Source organism: Chiloscyllium plagiosum, unplaced genomic scaffold (assembly GCF_037043375.1).
Source record: "Chiloscyllium plagiosum isolate Xiang-an unplaced genomic scaffold, Cpla_swu_hap1 HiC_scaffold_33, whole genome shotgun sequence".
Taxonomy (NCBI): Eukaryota; Metazoa; Chordata; class Chondrichthyes; order Orectolobiformes; family Hemiscylliidae; genus Chiloscyllium; species Chiloscyllium plagiosum.
The window spans coordinates 36,321,327-36,343,821 of record NW_028270171.1 but is presented as its reverse complement, the minus strand read 5'-3'; positions in this window follow the sequence as shown (position 1 = coordinate 36,343,821).

The window sequence follows — 22,495 nt, the reverse complement described above, 5'->3', positions numbered from 1 at the left end:
TCACCTAGGTCAGACATATATATAACGTATTTAAACATCGTTCACTGCGAAGTTCGCATCCTGTCTGAAATATCTGACAGTTTAACAGATGGAAGTTTGGATTTTATGTGTTCATATTTCAGCTGGATGCTAGAAGTTGCACTCCACAGAAACTTGTAGTTAAAACTTCTATTTTAGATGGATTGCAGACATGATAGGAACGTTTTGGATAAAATTTCAGCACTAAAATGATATTGACGACGAGCACATGGGATTCATCAAGAATAATGAAGGAAGTGAGTATGAGAAGATTGTTCCACCGAACAGACAATTTTCAGACGAAACTCGTGACAGTGGCGGCAGCAGTGATTCATCTTTATGGGAAGAACACAGAGGGACACCTAAAAATCAAGGGGACACTTGTAATGCAGTGTGGGTAGGAGCTGAGAGAAAGCAAAGTATCCAATCACAGCAGACAACTTGCAGGAGACACTTTGAATGCACAAGGAATGAGATGCACGCTGGTTAAAAAAATGCTGGAAGACCAAGATTTTATTTTCCACTTGGCAAATCTACAGCCTTCTACTTCAGTACTGAGTTGACCAATTTAACAGTTTTACGCATCGTCACGTGTATTTACCCCACCGTCTACAAAAAAAGGCTCGTTGTCCCAGGGTCTGCTATCTCACACCATCCATTCTTTCCCACCAATTATCCACGAACAGAGATTCATTCTCCAGAATGAGTGTTGTACATTACTTTGGCTCTCCATGACTTCTACCTCTTTGAGCTTTGTTTGCACTTGTCTTTTACTCTTAAACCCTCCCCACAAAATACTATCTGCATTAAAAACTAACATTTTTCTCGCTATGGAGGGAAGTCTCACAGAACTGGAAATTTAACTCTGATTCCTGTCTGCAGATACTGTCATACTGTCAAAACTGCTGAGATATTGAAGCAAGTTCTGTTTCTCTTGATGATTTCCAGCATCCTCGGTACATTCGGTTCATTTTAATTACACGTTGGTCCTTATTTTTTTTCCATTACTGTGTGCCAACGGTGAGGCTGACCTTGAACAGCAAACAAACACAAGAACCAGGAAGCACGCTCCCTCTCTTTACTCTCACACGAGATAAATCGTTCCCAACTGTTGAACAAATTGGATCAATGAGCGGGTTAACTGCAAAGACTGAAACTAAACTTTGAATTAATAAACGCTGATTAATGCAGTGATTAAATTAGATATAAATGAATAAGCGTTTATTCACAGGGGAATGCAATTGACATAGGATAAGCTCTGTAAGAGTGGTGGTGTGGTTGACAGACGAAGGCTAAATATTTTCAAGTGCATGATAACTTTATGAAATCATTTTATAATTCAGATCTGTTGTGGAAAATTTGCACAGTGAACAATTTCAACTTCAGGAGCACAAATCACATTCCCACACATAAACTAACGGTAATCTTTCATGTCAACATGACCTTTGCTCAGCAGCAGTTCATCAGCATGTATCAAACAATATGATTTTGATAGTATTGTGTTTTCCATTGGTTTCTGATTTTGGGATGGCTACAATATTTATATGCAATAAAATATTAGGAAAATAAGACTTATATAAAATTTTATTGGGCGGTGATTAACAATATGATTAAGTCCTGATGTTGTGGATAATATGCCACCAACTGGTTACAATTTCAATAAAGCATGCAGAAAAACTGAGCGTTGCAGCTGCAAAGATCCAACTGGAAATGTGGAGGGGAAGCACTCGTAGAGCTTGTGGATATTGTGGTGCAATGAGTGAGAGCGCAGTTCCTCTATGAGAGTATAGCGGTGCATGAAATTTCGATGCTTGGTCATCCAACCTTATTTGGAACAGCTTCCATTGACATAAAGCAGGGAGCACTGGGACATCAGGTTGATAGCTCCAACCTAAGCTGCACCACTTTCTATGGAGGTGTAATTGGGAGCATTGGGACATCAGGCTGTGGAAAAGGATGCTGAACAAGTTTAATCTGAACTAAAATCGTTTTCAATCGGACACATGTTTGTGGATGGAGAGAGGATCGGTCCCATAGAAATGATTCATTTTTTAGGAAAAATCTTGCAACCATTCAACTCATGAAGGACGATCTGTGCAAAGAGAAATCGAGGTGACATTTTAGCTCTGTGACCTGCCTCTTATGGCTGACACTGCAATGGATTAAATTCTGGGAAATGCTTTGTAGATTTTTGATATATTATTCCATCTCCCGTCAGTTTGGACAGGTGTTTGTAGGCATCCACAACTCCAAAATTTAATTCGATTAGGTGCTAATGTGAACAAGTTCGAGAAATGGTTCAAATTTTGGAAAGTGGATTTGAGATTTGTCAGATAAGTGATGATCTCAATGAACGGCTGAGCAGACACGACGGGCTGTACAGCCTCCTTCTGCTATTCTGCGCAGAAACAGAGCGTAGACCCAAATACAATTGTTTTCAAAGGTTTTTATTCACCTCTTTCGATTAGATATTGCTGGAGTTCATGTATTGTACTAGTTTTCTGACTTTAGACTCATTATTCTCTTGTCCTGGCAATAAGCCATGTGACTTTTTTTTCTCCCTTGGAGAGTTTGTTTGTAACTTAGATAACAACACGAAAGGGGACAGCATCACCCAAAATTGGAAACGTACTCGATGTCAACCATTGGATTTTACTGATTTAGTATATGTATTTGTTTGTTATATGTGTTTGTATATGTGTGCTAATATTAGTATATGTGTTTGTTTTTGGATTAAGTAACAAAACGTCAGTATTAAAGAAGCGCTGTTACAATCTGAATGAAGCGGCTACGCAGAGAGAGGTGGCTGTCTGTTTGAACCCCATGAAGATCGGTTTTGTGTTTCACTTCCCACAGTTGAGCCACTGAGCATTGAGTCAGAAGTGGACAAACCACATGATAGGTACATTGTTACCATAAGAAAGTGAAAGAAACGTGCTGCTTGCAACCAAAAGCATGATGGAGTAGCAGCCCCATAACACAAACTCCACCATTAATAAAAACGCGGGAGTTGAGCTGCCCTTACACAGTATGACCCTGACGTAATGTAAAATGCTCACATTTGAGCTGGAAGCAGACGTGCTACCAATGCGCTATGATCTTACAGTCATGAACTCCATGCTGCACAGGATTAAAGGAAGTGACTGTGCCCCAATGAGAAATTATTACAAAAGAAGTCGAATTGTCGTGCGATTTTCATTTCGCTTCTCCCCACTCTATTTGCCAGGCTGCAATCATCTTCTTCTTCTTTCCTCCATTTGTCTGTTCTCTTGGCTCCCTCATCGCGCTCGCTTCCACTTCATTGTTTCAGCATCTCTCTTCTCTTCCTATAGAGTTTTCTTCAATACATTCTGCTCTGACTGGAACGATAGATTCCAGTCGAGATGTCACATCGCGGATACGGGATATATCATCGATCCTCCTTCAGACACAACGAGAAAATTCTGGAATTGGGGCGGAAAACAGATCCCTATTCAGATGTACTCAGACAAGTTTCACTAATATAATAACAAATATTCATACAATCACAAAACAAGTGACTGACTGTACTCCTGCATTTCGATTTTGAGCAACCTAATGTTCTTGGTTTCGAAGAAACTAAATTCGCATTTCTCAGCTTTATGTGGAGCAGCACATAGCCAGGAGTGCAATGGGTAACGCGTCTGAAATGATATCTGGAAATCGTAGGTTCTTCTCTGGCTCGAATGTAATTCTTCTTACATACAAATTAATCTTTCTCATCGCCCTTATACCGAGATGATGTTTGAATTCCGATTAAGCAGGAACGAGAATAATTTCACTACCTGATATTAGTAAACGTCCTCAAGAATATCAGTGTTAAACTCACAGTGCAGTCAGAGGAGGGGAAGCTGCAATCGTTCGTAAAGTTGTTCATGGCCACCTTTCCATTTCCCAAACACAGCAGGCAGGAGTCTAAGACAGTTGGCCTTGTGGTACGGTTCTCATTTGCTCTTTCTCCTAAACTAGAGATTCGAGCAGTCGCGGGTTCAAATCCGAAGCAAACCCTCGTTTCTTGACTTCAATGTTGAGAAAATGCTGAAGTAATTTGCTCAAAATGGATTTTAGATCAAAAAAGATGGAACTCTCTGAAAAAAGAATTGCGATTGCTACGAATACTGTGAAGACAACCACTTGTTGAGATTGCTTGCCCGCGCAATCCGACTCTGAATAAACCCTACAGCTGCATTATTGCTCATTTCTGAGTGTAAACTTCAAGAACTGGGGAAGTGAAGTGTTTGGAGACAGCAGTGAACAGACTGACAGGAATGGTGCCATGCACGTGGAATATCAGCAACAAAGGTAGATTGGAAAGTTCATGCATTTGGCCTTGGAGAACAGCAGGCTATCAGCTGGACAGTTTGAAACTTTTCAAGTCATGAGGGGTCCGCATACAGGAAATAAATTTGTATATTTCCTACGACGCCTGAAAGAATCGAGAACGAATAGCCAGATCATTAAAGTCATGCGGAAAAGAAGTAAAAGTGACATGAGGAAAAAGATTTCCCTGCCTCAGATCCACAAAATGGACAAAGAAGAGTTAGTTTGATGCTCCCTGGAAGGATTCCATAGATAGAATATGTATCTTGAGCGAGTTATATTGACAAAGTGGGGTCAGTTTGCTCTACCCTTAGTGATTAACTTGACAGATTGATGTCAGTCTCCTTTTGCCCTGAGAGAGTTTCATTGACAGAATGGGGTTAGTCTGGATGAGTTACGTTAACAGAATGGGACAGTCTGCTCTTCCCTGGGTGAACTACGATGACTGAGTGGGGTCATTCTGCTCTTCCCTGGGCGACTATCATTGATAGAGTGCTGCAGTGTGCTCTTCCCGGGGCGAGTTACGTTGACAGAGTGGGTTTAGTCAGCTCTTCCTTGAGCAATTTAATTTAACAGAGTGTTTTCAGTCTGATCTTCGATGGGCGAGTTACACTGTCAGAGATGAGTCAGTTTACCCTGCTCTGTGCGAGTTACATTGACAGAGTGGGGTAAGTCTAGTCTTTCCTGGACGAGTCAGTCTGCTGCGCTCTGGGTGAGAGAAACTGAACGAGTGGATTCAGTATAATCTTCCCAGGGTAAGCTACATTGACAGAGTGGGTTCAGTCTGCCGTTCACTGAGTGCAAATTAGACAGAGTGGCGTCAGCTTGATCTTCGCTGGGTGTGTAACATTGTCAAAATGGGGTCAGTCTGCTCTTCAGTGGATACTCATATTGATGGTGCGGGGTCAGCCTGGTCTTTACTGAGTGTGATATACTGAAAAGTGTGGTGTCACTGTGGCCTTCACTGGGTGAGATACACTGACTGAGTGGTGTCAGACGGCAATTTCCTGGCTGAGTTACATTGACAGGGTAGGATCATTCAGCTCTTTCCTGAAATATTTACAGTTACGCAGTGGGGTCATATTGCTCTTCCCAATGTGAGTTACATTGACAGGTTAGCATCATTCTGCTCTTTCATGGTCGAGTACCATTGACAGAGTGAGGTCAGCCTGCACTTCCCTGAATGAGTTACATTGTCAGAGTGAGGTCAGTCTGCTCTTCTCTGGGCGAGTTGCATTTAGTGAGCGGGATTAGTCTCCTCATTCCTAGGCGAGATAATTTGACAGCGTGGTGTCAGTCTGCTTTTTCCTGGATGAGTAATTGAGAGAGTTGGGTCAGTCCACTCTTCCCTGTTGAGTTACCCTGACCGATTCAATTCAGTCTGCTCTTTCCTGAGAGACTAACATTGACAAAGTAAAGTCAACATGCTCTTCCCCGGGTGAGTTACATTTTGAGATTGTGGTCAGTCTGCACTTCCCTGGGCGGCTTTCATCGACGGAGTGGAATCATTACGCTCTTACCTGGGCTAGTTACATTGACAATGTGGGGTCAGACTGCTTTGCGTTGTTGAGTTACATATACAAAGTGCGGATAGTCTGCTCTTCCAAGGGTGAGTTACATTTGTAAACTGAGGTCTGTCTGCTCTTCCCTTTGTCAGTCACATTGGGAGAGTGAGGTCATTCTATTCTTCCCTGGGTAAGTTACATTTATAGATCGGGTTTTCTCCGCTCTTCCCGGAGTGAGTCACATTGACATTGTGAGTTCAGTTTACTCTTCCCTCGGCAAATAACATTGACAGAGTTGAGTCAGTTTGCTCTTCTCTGGAGGAGTGATTTGACACAGTGAGGTCAGTCTGCTCATCCTTGTGAGAGTTGCATTGACATAATCGGGTCAGCCAGCGCTCCTCTGGTTGAGTTACATTGACTGCGTGTGTCAGTCTGCTCATTCCTATGTGAGATGCATTGACAGAGTGGTGTCAGTTTGTTCTTTCCTGGGTGACTGACATTGACAGAGTGTGTCAGACTGCATTTCCCTGCGTGCATTATATAGACAGAGTGGGGTCAGTCTGCTCTTCCCTGTGTGAGTTACATTGAAAGAGTGGAATCAGTCCGCTCTTCCCTGGTCGAATTCCCTGTGTGAGTTACATTGAAAGAGTGGAATCAGTCCGCTCTTCCCTGGTCGAATTCCATTTGCATAGTGGGGATACTCTGCTCTTCCCTGGATGAGTTATATTGACATTAGTGGCGTCAGTCTTATCTTTCCTGAGTGAGTAACATTGACAGACTGTGTTCAGTCTCACCTTCCCTGGGTGAGTTACAAGGACAGAACGGCGTCGGTCTGCTCTTTCCTGGGTGAGTGACATTGACAGAGTGGGGCCAGTCTACTCTTCCCCGTGTGAGCTACTGTCGGAGAAATTAGCCCATATTGGATCGTGGATTCAAAAGGGAGTAGAAAAATTGAGGGTGGAAAGGAAATTGGAATTAAGGCCTGACTGAAAAAAAGAAACCGCTCCGTAAATGCTAATGATTCATCGTAGAATGCCAAACATCTACTGCAAACCAGTTCGCCCCTGAAGTTCCATAGCCAATGGAAAGCAAAGCAAAGCAGCCAATTGCAATTTGTTTCAGGATTTAAACATTTAGCATTGAAATGTAATGACTAGGAGTAGGAATATGCTATTCAGAACTTTGAGCCTATTAAAGGAGAGATCTCACAGGCCAGATCCATTGAAATTCAAAAGCTGTTGATTGCAAGCGATATCGCTGGGAGAGAAATTGAGTAGTCTAATACAGAAGTGACAGTCTGTACCGGTCGTTCAAGGGTTCACTTACCCAAGCTGAGAATCAAGCCAAGTTTTTTGATAATCCTGTACAATGACGATAATTAAATGTAGGGCGCATTCAATGCATTTGCTAATTAAGTAATTCCATAACGACGGTGATAATCGCAATGCAGTTGTAAGAAGGATGTTCTGATTGTATTGCAATGTGGCATACTGGCAGCATCAGGAGATTCCAGCACTCTTCAACGGGAGGTGAGAATGTCCCTTTTAAAGAAGTAAGGTGTTTCCACTGTTTCTCACTTGTGAGCAAGGTATTCTGGTGCCTCTCCGTCTGTCCTTTCCTTTGCGTGGCCTTGGAATCACTGGGGTACGGTGTCTGGATGCTTATTGTTAGTATGTCTTGGGAAGTGTATTCCCTGGTCTGTGCGTGACTACAGTCATATATATTTCCCTTGATAGCTTGTTTGGTCACTGCTGAGGCATTCTGGGTGTATTATGAGTGGTTTGCACAGGCTTGATTTCCTGTGTTGTTTGTGGCCATGCTGTGGTTAGGCAGGTGTGAATTTCGTGTCTGGAGTGGCTTGGTATCTGAGTCTCAATTAGCAGATGTCGTTTCAGGAGTAAGAATGCTCCCCCAGTTGACCTGTACTAGCTGAGTGGTGAGGGCGGCAGAGGGCAGGAGTACATCACAAAGGCGTGGACAGCACAGTCGGATGGTCTTGGACAGTGCAACAATTCCGGCGATGCTACCTTTTGCTGTGGACCGGCATGCTGCAGTACTTAGGAGCAGAGAATCAGCGCACTGGTTCCAGCCAGAACCCTTTCCAGACGGCTGTGTGCTGTTTAAAAAGTGTGCTGTTGGTGGCCCTTGTTTAGTGGTGTCATTAATGGTCCGGGTTGGAGATTCATGTGAAAGGTTTCAATTTGGGCATGTGGTACCCTAAAGATCTCTACCCGGCTGGGCTGTTCTCTCTATAGTTGGTATTGCTGGAGGTACTTTGAGTGATGGGACCACTAGTAACCTGTCTGGTTCAAGCCACCAATCCCCATGTCAGTGACAATGAAGGCAATAGAAACTAAGGGATTGCTCCCCTGAAAGTCCACGGGGACCTGAGTGCAGTCCCAGCAGCGAGTCTGATTAAATCGTGGAGCATATCCATGAGCCATCCTCAGGAAAGTGTTGGCCCGCAAGTAATGGTGTTTTTTTTTAAATGTCTCGCCCCTTGTTCCTGTTTACTGGCAGGCCACAGTGGCATGGTCAGACGGGTCAGGCTGAAGGCGATGATGGTGATGGCTGTGGCAAGCAGCTGGAGCTGTCTTCAGTGTTCCCAGTGGTGACTTCTACTGTCTCGTCCCTGTTCACTGGAGGTGGAGCTCGCTTGCAGCGGGTGGCGTGTGTCCATTTGGCCGTCCTTCTACTTTTACACTTGTCCAGGTCGTCAGCATGATTAGATACTGGCCTTTCCAGTGAGGGGAGAGAGATTTATTTTCCAGTGACTTTATCTTGACATTGCCCCCGGTTCCAAACGGATGAATTGGGAATTGTTGGGGTATGGGCAACGCGGCTCTGACATCGTTGTTTTTTACATTAATGCTCCTGCTAAAGGATAATTCCTACGTAACTCAGCAGAGCGTCTTGTATCAAGAGAAGGGCCGTGTCCTTAGCGAGCTTTGCGGGATTGGGAGGGGTGGGCATAGGTCACCCAAGCGCACCTCAAATGGGGTGTGTCCAGTTGTGCCTGGTCACATATAGAGTAAAGGGATGGGGGTAAGGCTTCTGGCCAGGTAAATCCTGTGTCATGCGTGATCTTGATCCGTGTCGTTTTAAGCGTGCAATTCATCCGTCCGACCATGCCTGATGACTGCGGATGGTAGCAGACATGGTGTCGTCACGGTATCCCTCATTCCTCTTTATTTCCAGTCGTTAGAGGAGCAGTGAATTGAGTCTCCCGTTCCATGTCTAGTTTACTGGGGACCAAGAATTTGTGCTTGGAATTCCTTAGGAGGCATTTTTCCACTGTCTATGCGTCATCCTTTCTTGCTGGGAACATCTCCTCCTATTTACAGAACATGTGGATGATGACAAGGATGTGTATGTAACCCTACTTTTGACGGATATGAGCAAAGTCAATTTGCAAGTGACTGAACGCCCCTCAGGAACTGGAGAGTGATCATACCTGGCGACGGGACTTCCTGCATTGTTTTTCAGGCGAATGAGGCCTTGTGCAAGCAGGGTTTGGGCAGCGACAGCGAAACACAGTGCTTACTACGGTTGCGTATCAGCGTGTGTCATGCTCCTCTTGCACGTGTGGCCGACACTGTGGGCTATAAGGGCCTGTGTGTGTATGTTGGCTCTTGGGTAAATATGGTTGCTTTTGGGGTGGACATTAAGTTGTAGGGAAGGTGACCGCGTGGCCGCAATGCGGATCCAACTGTCATTTTCCTGCAGTGTAGCAGCCTGTTAAGCAGATCGCGCTGCCTCCATGGCGTCTGGGAATTCTGGGGCCGTCACTGTTCTGGGGGACCTGCAGGACATAAATGGTGGGGTGAAGTGCGGCTTCCTGGGCAACTGAGTCAGCCGAGGCATTCTCAGTGGCAGTGGCAGAGATATGGGCAGCGCTTTGTATAACCGCTAGGGCAGACTGTAATAGAATTGCATGTAGGAGGTTCGAGGCCAGTGCGTTGTGTTGCAGTAGTCTCAACGGCAGAAGTATTGAAATTTCTGTTTCGAGAGTGTGCCGAAATCGTGGACAATTGTGAAGACATACTTGGAGTCAGTGTGAATGTTGGCTGTTTGAACCTTTGCAGTGATGCAGGCCCTAGAGAGCGCAAACAACTCTACAGCTGGTGGGGATATGCCATCTGTTAGGACAGCTGATTCCAGGATAGAGAAAGAGGTGAACACGACATACACTGCCAGTGTACAGTGGTCTGAGGGCCTAATGGAGGGTCCATTCGTAAAGAATATGAGCTCTGGGATTGTCTAAAGCTGTTTCACAGAGATCTGGGCGTGGGTGCTGACTTGCTAAAAGAAGTCTAGATAGTCGTCCGCAAAGGCGTTGTGAGGGAGTGGGAGCAGGTTGGCGGGGTTCAAGGCAGGGGCACGCTGTAGGACAAGTTAGCTTTGGACAGTAAAACAATTTCATAACCAGTTCTCCGGACGGCAGTGATACGTTGCATCATCATGAGAGATCCAGCATGACGTGCGGAGCCTTTTGTACTGTTATTGCGGCTGATGCCACAGCTCTCAAACATGCTGGCATTCCCCTTACAACAGGCTATAAATGTACAGTGTAAAAAACAAAAGGGTGTCGGAGATTCAAATGGAGCTGCATTAAAATTCCCGATGCAAACAATTCGGATTCGTTGGCATAGATGTAGGAGGACTGAGTGTAGTATGGGACCCCCGGAGCAGGAGCAAATACTAGTAGTTTTTTTAAATTGGTGGATGCCTTTTACATCTTTGGCGTCTTTTTGGGCTCATCAATGGCACGGTGGTCTGGATCTAGAGCCTGCCAACTCACCATTTCCAGGAAAGTTTGTAACTTGATTCTTGTGGCTGGCGGGAGAAGCTGAGTAATGACTGCTATTCGTTCTTTGGACAGCTCCCCAGGGCAATGTGAGAGTTTCCAAGTACTGTACTTTGACTTGGCACCGTTGAATTTTCTCCATTGAATCCCTGTATCCACCTTTTGCGAGACAGCAGAGTAATGTACACTGTCCAGAATGTATCATTCTGCGGAGGTGGAGGACATCAAGAAATATTTGAGGAGAAAGTGAGGTCTGCAGATGCTGGAGATCAGAGGTGGAAATGTGTTGCTGGAAAAGAGCAGCAGGTCAGGCAGCATCCAGGGAACAGGAGAATCGACGTTTCGGGCATAAGCCCTTCTTCAGGAATGGGGAAAGTTTGTCCAGCAGGCTAAGATAAAAGGTAGGGAGGAGGGACTTGGGGGAGGGGCGTCGGAAATGTGATAGGTGGAAAGAGGTCAAGGTGAGGGTGATAGGTCAGACTGGGGTGGGGGTGGAGAGGTCGGGAAGAAGATCTCAGGTTAGGAAGGCGGTGCTGAATTTGATGGATTTGACTGAGACAGGGTGGGGGGAGGAAATATACCGCCCCTCCAACCGCCACCAGCACAGAACCCCATTGGTCCTCACCTACCACCCCACCAATCTCCATGTACAGCGCATCATCCGCCGTCATTTCCGCTACCTCCAAACGGACCCCACCACCAAGGATATATTTCCCTCCCCTCCCCTATCAGCATTCCGTAAAGACCACTCCCTCCGTGACTCCCTCGTCAGATCCACACCACCCACCAACCCAACCTCCAATCCCGGCATCTTCCCCTGCAACCGCAGGATGTGCAAGACTTGCGCCCACACCTCCCCCTCACCTCCCTCCAAGGCCCCAAAGGAAACTTCCATATCCGTCACAGATTCACCTGCACCTCCACACATATCATCTATTGCATCCTCTGCACCCGATGTGGCCTCCTCTATATTGGGGAGACAGGCCGGCTACTTGCGGAGCGTTTCAGAGAACACCTCTGGGACACCTGGACCAACCAACCCAACCACCCTGTAGCTCAAGATTTCAATTCCCCCTCCCACTCCACCAAGGATATGCAGGTCTTTGGACTCCTCCATCGTCAGACCACAACAAAACGACGGTCGGAGGAAGAGCGCCTCATCTTCCGGCTGGGAACCCTCCAACCACAAGGGATGAACTCGGATTTCACCAGTTTCCATTCTCTAAAGGTAAACATGCAGGTTGAGTCCGTGATTAAGAAAGCGAATGCAATGTTGTCTCTTATCTCAAGAGGGTTGAAATATAAAAGCAGAGATGTACTACTAAGATTTTATAAAGCTCTGGTTAGGCCCCATTTGGAGTACTGTGTCCAGTTTTGGTCCCCACACCTCAGGAAGGACATACTGGCACTGGAACGTGTCCAGCGGAGATTCACACGGATGATCCCTGGAATGACAGGTCTAACATATGAGGAACGGCTGAGGATACTGGGATTGTATTCGTTGGAGTTTAGAAGATTAAGGGGAAACTTAATAGAGACGTACAAAATAATACATGGCTTGGAAAAGGTGGATGCTAGGAAATTGTTTCAGTTAAACGAGGAGACTAGGACCCGTGGACACAGCCTTAGAATTAGAGGGGGTCATTTCAGAACAGAAATGCGGAGACATTTCTTCAGCCAGAGAGTGGTGGGCCTGTGGAATTCATTGCCACGGAGTTCAGTGGAAGGCGGGACGCTAAATATCTTCAAGGCCGAGATTGATAGATTCTTGTTGTCTAGAGGAATTAAGGGCTACGGGGAGAACGCTGGGAAGTGGAGCTGAAATGCGCATCAACCATGATTGAATGGTGGAGTGGACTCGATGGGCCGAATGGCCTTACTTCCACTCTTATGTCTTATGGTCTTATGGTCTTATGGAGCAAAAGTCGATCACAGAAGAAGACGTGACAGAAACAGGGATGAGGGTGAGTATGGCGTTAGTGTCCGGGACCACTGGAAACTAGGTAGCCATAATTGCATTGACAGTCCGCAGATACTGGACAGCACGCAACCTCCCTGGTCCCTTGGGTTTTGGAACGGGCAGAATGTGTGTATTGCATGGAATGGTAGCAGGAATTAGAAACCCTTTTGTTGGAGGTAGTCAATAACCAGCTTGATCCCTTCTACTGCTGCTGGTGACAGGGAGTATTGTCTTATAAACGGCAGGATGATTCCCTGTTTGAATATGACAGCGTGTGGTGAGGCGAACATCACTTGGCCTGCATGGTTGGGGTGCAGTGCCCACAGTAATGCTTGACGATCAGCGAGCAAAAGGGTTTTTTTTGTAGGAGGAGGCAGTGCTTGGGGTTTGGGTGGTAAAAGTGGTCTGGAGTGTTGTTGGAGTACAGTGCAAACAAAATTCACCCTGCCCAACTTGGGCAACATCTACAAAGGGGACGTGGGTCTGACTGATGGGCGCGAAGTAGAAGGCTTAAAATGTTGGAGAGCCACCGGCTCGTGGCATCAGTGTGTAGCCTGTTCCATGATTAGATTAGATTACATTACATTACAGTGTGGAAACAGGCCCTTCGGCCCAACAAGTCCACACCGACCCGCCCACACCCCTACCCCTACATTTACCCCTTACCTAACACTACGGGTAGTTTAGCATGGCCAATTCACCTGGCCCTGCACATCTTTGTGACTGTGGGAGGAAACCCACGCAGACACGGGGAGAACGTGCAAACTCCACACAGCCTGATGCCTGAGGCGGGAATTGAACCCGGGTCTCTGGCGCTGTCAGGTAGTAGTGCTAACCACTGTGCCACCGTGCCGCCCACTGTGATCCCAAACTGATGTGTATGGAAAGAGGATAAAGTAACCACTGTCCCGTGTCTTTTAGCTCGTTGTTTGCCGGTGAACCACGTGCAACAAGAGCATCTCCGACATTTATTTTGAAGTTCACGTACTTAAACGCCTCCTCCACGTCGTGTTGTTCAACTTAGGCCCTGGGTCCTTCTCACCGCGTGGCTGGGATTGCCCATCTCCCACAGCTAGCACTTCCCAGCAGAGGGTGGATTTCCTTGCCCCCCCCCCCCCCCCCCCCCCCCCCCCGGTGTACTGGAAGTCCTGGTTTGACTGCTCATACTGCACTTCAGCTTTCGAGAAATGACAGAGGGAGCACTCACAAGACACACAAGCAGTGAGTGATTGACAGGTCAAGCAATAAAGTATGATTGAGCGTGTATTCGCTGACCACACTGTAAGCAGTTATCTGAAGGATAAATACAATTAGATGAGACACGTGAAACTGACAAGACAAGCACTCAGCAGCCACAAAATAGACACATCAAAAACAAACACTCAAAAAACACAAGACAGAAAATAGTGAACTGGTGGGGCCCGTGTCAATTTGCTTCGAACTGAGGATCTCTTAAGATTCAAACGAAAAAATCAATTAGCGGTCTCTTATTCTATTTTGCCAGGCTTCCCTTGTCCGTCCGTCTTTCCCCTAGCTGGATCAGCATCACGTCAGATGCCCTGGCTTAACTCAGATCACGTGTCTGGCGAATCTGGTAAAAGATTAGTTGATCAATTTCAGAGCTTGCCCATCTACCTTATCAGATGGAGGCCATGGTTTCTCAACGCTGAATTGGCGCAGTAGGTAGATTAGAATTGTGCCGACCCTCCTCAGTCGTCCAGACTTTTGCAGTAGTTATGACCCACTGGGCCAGGGTTGGCCACCAGGTCCGAATCGGACTAAAGTTAGCTCAAAGTTCGCTTACCTGTGGAGATTATAGTTTGTCGAAACTATACCAAATCTTCGGAGAAATTAGCTGAATAAAGCGGAGATCACAAAACACAGAGCGAAGTTAAATTAACAAGTAGCTTATTAGAAGGGAGATATCGCAGAAGAGAAATTGACCAAGCTGAAGCAGAATAGACGGTCTCTCCAGGTCTGCGAAACTCTCTTCCCCGAGATGAGAATCAAGCCAGGTTTTATCGGAATATACTACAATGCTGATAGTTAAAAATAATGAAAATACAATTGACTTCATTGTCAAATAATCAACATACGATAGTGGTAACAGCAAAACAGTCATTCGAAGAATGTCCTGAATGTCGATACAATCAAGCATCCAGCAGCATCAATCCGTTTTATAATAGAATCAGAAGATTCGAGCTCTCTTCGTGGGTTTGTGAGAATGTATCTTTTCTTGGCAATAAGGTGTTTCCATTCCAGTGATGAGCAAGCTATTCTGGTGCGTCTGAGTCTGACCTGAGTTCGTGTGGCTTTGTTATCATTCGGGTACAAGACTTCCCTTAGGGCTTTGGGACAGCTGTGTTTATCGGGTCTAGGAAGCTTATTGTTAGTTTGTCTTGGGAAGTATATTCCCTGTCCTGCGAATTATTGTGGTCATGTATGATTTCCGTTGTCAGACTGTTCGGTCAATGCTGAGGCGTTCTGGGTGTTCGTTGTATTGCTTAGACAGGCTTGCGTTTCTATGTTCTGATCCGTCAGGCTGTGTGTAGGCATGTTTGCAGATCCTTTCCCACACTGTGGTAAGAAAAAAAAAACTTAAAGATCTTCAAAGGTGTTAAATTCAAAGTTCTTAATTGAACAACAACCTGTTAATATGCGGACAAGGCATTCAGCTGTTCCATAGATGGGAAGGTATTCACTTGGGGATTCAACCTAATATCACGCAAACGCCTTCATCACAGGGAAAGAAGTTTTGTTTGGTCTATTTATGAAGGTCTATTTGGCCTAATACGACTAGGTAGACCTGACACTGGAGAGACATTATTCGTCTGCTCTGTGTATGAGAAGGAATTTATTAAATCAGCAAAGCTGCAGATACACAAGAGTGGCCACACTGTAGAGAGGCCTGCACTGAGTGTCGTAAGGGATTCACTTTGTCATCCCTATTCAGTGAGCACTATCATATTCGCAATAGCGAGAAACGTTTACTTGCTCCTTGAGTGGGAAGGGATTCACTCTCAGCAGATATGGGCTTGTTCCACAAATGATACAACATTTTAGTATTCTGACTTTGAAAGAGATTTAGGAGTAGCAATCATTTGATGAAAGACCAGAAAACTCACTAGAAATAGAATCCCTACGGTGCAGAAACAGTCCTTTCGGCGCAACAAGTCTACAACAACCCTCCAAAGAGCACTCGGACACATTTCCCTATTTTATATTTACATCGACTAATAACCTACGCTGTGGGTAATTTATCATGGCCAATTCACAGAACATGTGCACTGTCTTGGAGGAAATTTCACGACCTGGAGCAAACTCACGCAGACACGTGGAGAATGTGTAAATGCCACACAGACAGGCCTCCGAGGCTGGAATCAAAGTCAGTCCTTCATGCTCTGAGGCAACAGTGCGAAACACTGAGCCACATTGTGTGGAGTGGCAGTTCAATTGCACTGTGGGTAGCAAGGAATTTAATGACTCATTCGCACTTCTGACAGCCCTGTTAGATAGCATCGATTTAGCTCAATTAGCCGGCTTGTAGGCTTGTAGCACAGTGTGATACCAGCATCGTGGCTTCAGTTCCCATCACTGGTTTGAGGTTAATTAAGAGGTTCTCTTTCACGAGCGCGTCCCTCACGTGAGGACTGGCGATGTTCTGGTAAAATCACCACCAGTCCATTCTTTCTGTAATGAAGGGACCACTCCCTCGGGTCTCCTTGTTCAAACTTCTCGCTTATGCTGTCAGCGAATGAGAAATTTTGATAAATATGCTGACTCCACAGCCAACACTAATTTCTCCAGCATTGTAAATATAAAAATAATACATTGGCTCTGGATGTAGGTTTGCTTGCTGAGATGGAAGGTTTTCCCACTGATTTCTCTCCCATTAGAGGAGAGAGGAATGGTCGATTTCCATTCATTGCCCTGCTTTTGGTCCTTCTCTTCGTTGTTAAGGCGAGATTCGACATTTCTGAATGTTCTTCACATGCAAATGAAGGACTTGTGAAGTGTCATCTCTTTTGTAGGAGATAGAGCAGCTAAATTGGGCTGATGCACAATGGAAACCCAGTCCCACAGTGACAGTAAAAGATTGTTTTCTCATCAGCATGAAAATGTTGATAGGACCGTAGTTCCTGGGAACTTAAAATGCATTTCCAACACTGTGTCATTTAAATAAGTAGGAAGTGCGACATACTTCCAAAACAGAATGGTGAGGTGATTGGAGGGGCATTTACTGCGGCAGAATTCTTCTTTGTATCTGCTGCCAATGACCTTCTAGATGAGTGCAATCAGTCGCTAGGTTGATTATGGCAGGAGGAGAGTGGATTTTCTCGGGTTTGCTCGCTGAGCTGTAGGTTTGATATCCAGACGTTTCGTTACCTGGTTAGGTAACATCATCAGTGACGACCTCCAATTGAAGCGAAACTGTTGTCTCCTGCTTTCTATTTATATCTCTCTCCTGGATGGGGTTTCTGGGGTGATGCCATTTCCTGTTCGTTTTCTGAGGGATGATAGATGGCATCTAGATCTATGTGTTTGTTTATGGCGTTGTGGTTGGAGTGCCAGGCCTCGAGGAATCCTCTCGCATGCATTTGCTTAGCCTGTCCCAGGATAGATGTGTTGTCCCATTCGTAACGGTGACTTTTTTCATCCGTGTTTATGGCTACGAGGGAGAGAGTATTGTGTCTTTTTGTGGCTAGCTGGTGTTCGTGTACCCTGGTCGCTAACTTTCTTTCCTGTTTGTCCTATGTAGCGTTTGTCGCTGTCCTTGCATGGAATTTTGTAGATGACGTTGGTTTTGTCCATGGTAGAAACGCAACAAACGACCAGACAGACAGTTGCACCTACTCTGAGCCGAAAGACGAAAGGAAACAAACTGAACACACAAGAAAAGAAAGCTCTAGAAAACCTGAAAAAAGACAAAATCATCATTATATTACCTGCATACAAAGGTCGACTCACTGTCATCCTGAACAGAGTTAAAAATCACACAACACCAGGTTATAGTCCAACAGGTTCAATTGCAAGTACACTAGCCTTCGGAGCGACGATCCTTCATCAGGTGAAAGTGGAGGGCTCGATCGAGCCCTCCACTATCAACTGATGAAGGAGCGTCGCTCAGAAAGCTAGTGTGCTTCCAATTAAACCTGTTGACTATAACCTGGTGTTGTGTGATTTTTAACTTTGTACACCCCAGTCCAACACCAGCATCTCCAATCATCCTGAACAGAGGAGACGACATCGAGAAAGCCAATGCACTACTCGCAGAGACCAACACCTACAAACAGGTGGAGCTAGACCCAACCCCACAACGAGGAAACAAAATTGAATATTTCCTAAGAAAATTACAAAATTCCGGACAATTAAACAAGACAGAATTCCAGAAAATGAAAACCGACGGGACCAACACCCCACGATTCTACGGGCTACCAAAAATCCATAAACCAGGAGCTCCCTCAGAACAATAGTAGCACTACCGGGAACACCAACTTACAGACTGGCCAAAGAACTACACGCAAGACTGAAATACCTGATAGAAGAGTCACAGCACTCCATCCATTCCACCCAGGAATTCCTAAAAATTATCAAAAACACCAAAATAGAAGAAGACAAAGCAATGATCTCATTCGACGTAACAGCACTGTTCACCTCCATCAACATCGACCTGGCAAAGGAAACACTTACCACACTTTTAAAAGAGACCATTACACATGCACCAACCACCATCAATCATATTACCAACGAAAACATCATGAAGCTCGTGGACCTGTGCCTCACCACTCACTTCACTTTCAACAACATAGTCTACAAACAAACCATGGGATCTCCGCTTACAAAGACTACAACAAACAGCTCTATCAACCATCAACCCAAAAATCTGCGTCCGTTACATAGATGACACATTTGTCATCACAAAACAAAACAAGAGAGAAGACACAATTAACATTATCAACAACAACCTTACAGACATAAAGTTCATCAAGGAGGAAGAAGTCGACAACAAACTCGCATTCCTGGATGTCACAGTCGAAAGAAAGAAATACGGAGAACGGCAAACGTCCGTATACAGAAAGCCAACAAACACTGACCAAATACTTAACTACACCAGCAACCAGAGCTTAAAAATGTGTTGCTGGAAAAGCGCAGCAGGTCAGGCAGCATCAAAGGAGCAGGAGAATCGAGGTTTCGGGCTTCCTGAAGAAGGGCTTATACCCGAAAGGTCGATTCTCCTGCTCCTTTGATGCTGCCTGACCTGCTGCGCTTTTCCAGCAACACATTTTTAAGCTCTGATCCCTAGCATCTGCAGTCCTCAATTTGTCCTACACCAGCAACCATCCCAATACACACAAACGAAGTTGTATCAGAACACTATTCCAACGAGCCACCACACACTGCAGCCCAGACGAACTACGCAAAACAGAGGAGATCCATCTATGCAATGTTTCAAGAAAAACGGATACTCAAAGCGTACAGTGCGTAGATTCCTCAAGAACAAACCACGACAAGCAGACCAAACACATCCAGAAACCCTAACCACCTTACCATACATCAAAGAAGTTTCAGAAATGACAGCCAGACTACTAAGACCGCTCAGAATCCTAGTAGCACACAAACCTACCAACACTCTCAAACAAAACCTAACAAACTTAAAAAGCCCAGTACATCCCATGGACAAAATCAACGTCATCGACAAACCTCCATGCAAGAACTGCCACAAATACTACATAGGACAAACAGGAAGAAGGTTAGCCACCAGAATACATGAACACCAGCTAGCCACAAAACGACACGATCCTCTCTCCCTCGTAGCCCTACACACGGATGAAAAAAGCCACCATTTCGACTGGGACAACACATCTATCCTGGGATAGGCCAAGCAAAGGCATGCGAGAGAATTCCTCGAGGCCTGGCACTCCGACCTCAACGCCATAAACAAAAAATAGATCTAGATGCCATCTATCAACCTCTCAGAAAACAATCAGGAAATGATATCACCACAAACCCCAGGAACCCCATCCAGGAGAAAGATATAAATAGAAAACAGGGGACAACAGCTTCGCTTCACTTGGAGATCTCCACTGATGATGTGACCCAGCCAGGTAACGAAACGTCTGGATATCAAACCTACAGCTCAGCGAGCAAACCTGCACCCTGAATCTCAACCTGAGCTACAAACCTTCAATGGACCTTCTGTGTATAACCAGAAATTGGCTTCCAGTCAGATAATTCACAAGAAGAGAAACACTTCTCATTTCTTGACTGGGTGGTGTATGCAGGTCGATGCAAATTCGTCGTGCAAAACAGGGAGCCCCAGTGATGCTGCCAGGAAGCCTTGTGACCTGACATACATCCATTCTTTAGCTTGTTTTTCAATTCAGAACCAACTCCAGCAACAATATTTCCCTCTCCAAGCTTACAAAGAGTTGGTTCTATCGCCCTACTTTTCGAGGTGGAGAAAGCGGAGCTGTGATTATCTGATGCTTGTTTTTGAGCAGGGCGTGCTGCTGGAAGGAACAGAATAGGTTGATGTTGACAGATGCTGGTTTTGAGGCGCTGAGCTGCGGTGAAGGCGCAATAGCTTTAAAGGCATTGTTCAATTTATCGGATTAAAGATCCAGGGCAAGAAACGACCAGAAGTTTCTCGCTGGCTCCAATGGTCAATTAATCAAAGTCAGTGACATAAATAAAATGGTGTAAAGTTCCAACAGTGAAGAGGGTGACTGTGAAGCCGGCAGGTGAGACCACATATCTTTCCTTTGTCATTGAAAGGCACTGCTTCACAAAGTGGAGAATTCAGTGACTGAGATTATCTTTCATGAGTTTTCACCTTGTGAGGCTTCCCATTGCTGCTAGTGTCCATGCAAATATCAGCATGTGTTTGGTATGCACAGGCCACGAAGCAGAACAGATTTGTCTCTTGGTTGGTTGGAATGCAACTTCCAGCTTCATTATACTTCCAAACTCACCGTCCTTATTGTACTGAAGCTGAGATGATTTTTGGATTGGTGGTCTGCAGGAAGGAGGATCCTTTAACTGCGTCGCGTCAGCAATTTTCCTGAGAATACCAGAGTCAATCTCCCACCCCTTTCAGAGGTGTGGAAGCTGAAATAGCCCCAACCGAGGTTTATGAACTCTTTGGGAAGCGGAAAAAGAGGAATGAATCGTGAACTATCTAAGTGAACAGAGTCAGTCTGCAAACATTCTCTTAGTTTCTGAATGAGGCATCAGGTTCTTGGCGACACTAGCTGCTCCGAGATATTGATTCCCGTCAGTCCTGTTCTGCTTTTGCAGTTGTCACTCTCAGGAGTAATAAATCTGAAATTTCGCACCTGGATTCGTAACCCGGGCAGTGTTGTTAGAAGCGCCGAAACCTACACACTGTACGACCAGGGATGCAGGCAAGACAGCCTTAATGGTTAGTTAAGGAAACAGCTTTCGGCTTTTTTTTTAGTATTCATTGGAGATAAGTTTCTCCTCTAAAATGATGGAGTCATCGAGTTTTTACACGCTGATAGAGGCCCACTATCCCGGTTACCAGCACTTGGCCTGTATAATTGAGTGTTCTTCAATTACATGTGGTCATCTCAATGATATTTTCCCTGGAACATTTTAAACGTAAACGACACAATAAATTGGACTGAATTTTGAGATGGGAAACAAAAGCAGAAGATTGCCGATAAAGCTCACCAGTTCTGGAGCATCTGTGAGGAGAAATCAGAGCGAACATTATGGGTTCTTTGAAACGTTATCCGACACAGGTCTTCCAGCAACATGTGCTTTTGTGTGAGATTGAAAAACGTGTTCATGTGCTATCGGGGAACTGAGTCTCATTTTCATCGATACAGAGAGTCATACGACACGACCCCCAGGAATGAGCAAATGCAGAAAGTAGAATTTCAACTGCTTGGATTATTTATCCCATTTCAGATCTCAACAGCAGAATCTGTTTGCAGCAAAGTGCTCCTTTTGATGTTCGATTCGGCAGTTGTCCAAAAATTTACACATGCCTCAGGGAGGTCCAACATCACAATCCCAGGCTTACAAGAGCAATAGTGTCACCACTGAGCTACAGCAGCACACCTGTAAGTTGGGGGCCTCATGATCTAAATACTGCAGTATATTAGATGACTGAATAGTCTGTGTATTTCAAATAAGTTTCAACAGAACTAATTAAATCATGTAAAGAAAGCAATGCTGAATCGAATCGTCCCAGGGTGATATCAAAAGAGATCTTCCCTGGTTGTTTAATCTTTAGGATTTAGTGCCATCGGTACCTTGGCATTTTAATGGTTAAGATGTACAGTGATCAACAGGCAATACTGCCTGATCTTTCGAAGCAGAATAAAGCAGTGTATCAATCGTAGAGCTTCACACAACAGAAAATTATTATTTGGACCAAATTTCCCATGCCAAACAGAGATCCTAACCTAATCCAGTCACATTTGCCATCACTTGGCCCATATTGCTCTGAACACTTCCTTTTCATAGGCGCATTCAGGCGACTTTTTAAGTGGTTTGGAGATGCCACTGTTGTACTGGGGTGTACAAAGTTAAAAAAAAATCACACAACATCATGTTATAGTACAACAGGTTTAATTGGACGAATGAGCTGTGTCTAACAATCTTATTTTCAACAACCACCTGATGAAGTATCAGCTCTCCGAAAGCTAGTGCGTCCAAATAAACCTGTTGGTCTATAATCTGGTATTGTGCGCTGTTAGATCTTATCATTACCACGATCACATGTGCCCCACACACTGACAATTGATAACTCGGCCGAATCTCAGTTCATCTGCTGCTGAAAATCTTATTTGTTTTTCCCTCTTTGATATCATTAGAGGAGACTTTAAATGAAAAGGC